The sequence below is a fragment of the Pteropus alecto genome, unplaced genomic scaffold (genome assembly GCF_000325575.1).
Source record: "Pteropus alecto unplaced genomic scaffold, ASM32557v1 scaffold146, whole genome shotgun sequence".
Taxonomy (NCBI): domain Eukaryota; kingdom Metazoa; phylum Chordata; class Mammalia; order Chiroptera; family Pteropodidae; genus Pteropus; species Pteropus alecto.
In genome coordinates, this window is record NW_006442107.1 from 27673602 (window position 1) to 27677403 (window position 3802).

Genomic DNA, 3802 nt, shown 5'->3' on the forward strand with positions numbered 1-3802 from the left:
CCCTCCCGGCTTCCCTCCTGGGCCCGCAGCAGTCCGGCGCGGCGACTCCGCTGTCTACCTCCTCCGCTGACTGGCCAGGGCCGTGACCTCTATCGTGCTCCCACGAACCTGGGCGTTACTTTTCTAAAAATAAAGTTTCTACTGGTCTCCGTGGCAACCCTGCGGCGTGTCACGTGGAACTTCGTGCCCAGTTGCTAAAAAAGAATATCATTAACGTGCAAAAAATGTATATGGCATGAATGTTTTACCATCTACTTTTGATCACCAGTAACTCCTTTGGTTTCTTCTTCCTCCTACCCCCCCCCCCCCATCCTATTACGCCCCCTTTTAAATAATCCTTTTTAAAGAAATGGATTGCCAGCACTATTGTTGTTGCACACAGGTTTTTATCTTTTTCCAGCCTAGTCTGCTATGAACGGAAGAGCATGCATTACTCACAAATGCAGTTTAATTTCTCGATTTGCATCTTGTGGATAACAATTTATATAGCTTTGAGGATATTGAAAAGTGGGCATTTATATAAAGCTCCTGTATGATGAGCTCAGCCACAGCACAATTTCTTCCCATACATGAAATATAATGTGACTGGATTATGCTGGGACCAGGCAATCAACTCCCCTCAGCTGGTTCTGCAAGAAGGAACCCGGCAACCACTTTCTCATCCAAGTTCCTATGGCCTTTCTCTAGCGTTCAGCCAAGCTTAGCTGCATCCTTAGACAAGGCCCAATAGAGACAGGTGGTTTTGTTGGCCCAAGCACACTAGGAATTTCCCTCTTCTGTGCCTTTCACCTGGTTTCACAAGTGATATAAAAATTTAGAAAGCCAGGGACTTTCAAAGCATTTCCATATTTTGAAGTATTTTGCTCTGCTATGGAGCAGTGAAATTAGAGCAAGAAAAAGAGCTGCATCCCCTGGTTTCTACATCAATAATATGGAAACAGTAATGCCTTTTTCACAGGATCATTCTGAGGATTGGATAAGATGACCTACAAAGTGCTTAATTTAGTTTAGTGTCTGGAACCTGGAACATGTTGTTCAATTTCTTTCCTTTCTTTCATTTTTCCTGCATAGACTTTTCCTGTGTCTTTCAGGCTATTTCACTACCTCCTGCCTTGGGAGAAAAATATTCTGCCAAGCTTCCTTCTTCCTTTAATCATACAGGAAGTCCTATGTATCCCTCCCTTTCTCCAGCCTTAGATTTTATACCTCGCTCTGAATGATTGGTTGACGTTTCTTAAGTTTCCTCATTCTCTGATGTCTACTTAATTTACACAACCACTTAAGTGAAGAAGAGACTCATTAAATACTTGTTGCATGATATCTCTTCACTTCCTGCCCCTGACACCTAAGAAGTGTGTGGGGAGCACAGAATTCCCACCTACTCCATTGGAATGTCAGAGGAAGGAAGCTCTTCCTTCATCTGTCTTCTGACCCCATTACCCTCCAGTTCCATGGGAGGAACCTCACTCTGCTAATTGTCCCCTCTTCAACTCTGGATTTATATCTTAGTTGTATAAGGATCAAGTTTCTTCCACCACTTAGGAAGAAGGCAGGCGGGAGGAAAGGAGAAAGAGGAAGAGAAGTAGCAGACTTTCTTGTCCCTTTATTCCCACTTAGGCTATCAATTTAACTCACAGCTTTGCTTCCCAGCTAAACTATCTGAAAAGGGGAGTCTCAAATTTTTCACTTCTTCAAGTCTTGTTCCCTCTCCTCCTCTTCCCCTCCCCCCGAAACTGCTTAGGCTAAAGTCACCAACAACCTTCTGGTTGCCAAATACAGTGGATCCCTTGCAGGTCCTCTTTCTCACGATCCCTATAGGGTAAGAAGACCACAATTTCCTTCTTGAAACTCCCTTCTCTCATCAGCCAGAACTCCTCTGAGAACCACACATGCCTATGCTCAGTGGCTTTAGACATCTCTACCAGCATGGCCCACAGCAACATCAAATTTAGGCCCATTATGTTTGCTTCTTCAAACCTGCTCCTCCTGAATCTCCTATCTTGGCTAATTGCACCATCATTCATTTAGTCATCTTAACCAGAAACCTTTCCCTCTATTCCCATTTCACATCTGTCAAGTCCTGCCATTTCACTCTTTTAAGCTCTCTGCAGAACAACTGCGTTGGTCACTTTTGGGGGCTTCCACAGTTGTACAACCATGTGGCTCCACTCCTCAAGCAATCAGGTCCTCCCTCACTGTGTCTCTTATGATCCATTGCAGGCATATGTGAGCTGGTCTTCTTGCTCTCCATTCTTCCACAGTTTTAAGTACCCTCCACCCTGAACTGCAGATCTGACTATAACACAAGTTATTGGCAATCCATCCCCCTAGAGGAAAAAGTCCAATTCCCTAGCATGGCATCCAGCGTGCTCTTTTTCTCTCAGATTTTCTCTCCTGTTCCTTCTAGCTGGTATGCTTTAGCTATTCCTTTTGCAATGTGATAATTTTTTAAATATTAACTATTTTTCTCTTTGCATTTCCTCCCCTTTTTCCCCATTTATAAGAATACACCCAGGCATTCTTGTCTCAAGGAACTTCCGGAAAGCAGAAGTTGCTTGCAAGACATTTCCTTCCTGTCTTTAATCTTCAACACTCTAAACTCATTGAGGAACCAATTTAAGTCAGGAGAGGGCCAGTGAGAAGGGGTTTTTCTGAGGGAAACTGGAAAGGGATTTTTCCCTAGAGTAAGAATCAAGTCTTTCCAGCCTAGAGGAAGGTGGTCCTATGCCCTCCCTCTGTCAGCTCCCAGAAGGTGATTAAACCTTAGAGAAATAATTTTGCGGTTTCCAGCTTATGCTTCTCTTCTGTGAGGACAAAGACTAGTTAGCATTTCCCAAGCCATCATCATATATATGCTCAGCTCTTCTAGGAATTCTAACTACAAACTTATGAGGTAGCTGCTATCATTAGACTATTTTATTTATGAAGGAACTAAGGCACAGAGAAGTTGAGTGACTTGCCTCAGGTCTCACAGTTAGTAAGCAGTGGTCCTGGGGTTTGTCTCTAAGACTAATTGATTCTCAAATCGATATTTTTCACCAGTTCCCACTACCTTCTGTTAGTTGCCTCTACTCTCCTATTCCAGTCAATGTTTCTTTTTCTCGTGCTACTAGTCCATCTTGTACAGATCACAATAATAACACCTATTCCATACATAGTAGTTGCCCAATAAATATTTGGTAAAAAATAAATGAGGATTTCCATTTCTAGTAATATGCTCTGCTAGAGTGTATGGACTAACTCACTGAAAACAACAACAATATTGGGTAAAATATTAAAAATATATTCTGGAAGAGATCTATAAACTGGCAAGAAGATAAGAAATAGCGCTAGGACAGAGTAAAGGCCAGAACCCAGAGAGGTAAGCAGAGACCAAAGTCAGTTTTTGGCTAGAAGGTACTTGCTGAATCTAGTGAATCTGAACATCAGTTTTTGCAGACTTGGGGCAGAAGTAAAAGCCTTGTGTCTGATTTAAGTGAGGAGTTTAATAAAAGTGGAACCTCAAAAGCAAAATCATAGAATAAGGAAAAAAATCAATTATTTTTGAGCCTACCAAGAAACCTCAGTAAAGTTCATCACAGATTGAGACATAAGCAAGTCTCAACAAATTTTGAAAAATTTGTATTATATTTTCATACCACAATGCAATTAAGTCAAAAATTAATTAAAAAAAAAAAGATTACTAGAAAACCCATTTGTTTGGAATCTCATGGATCATAAAATGAATTATGGAAATGTGACAATATTTCAATACTATATATCAAATATTTGATACTATGTGGAAGTTTGAGAGATAAAACTG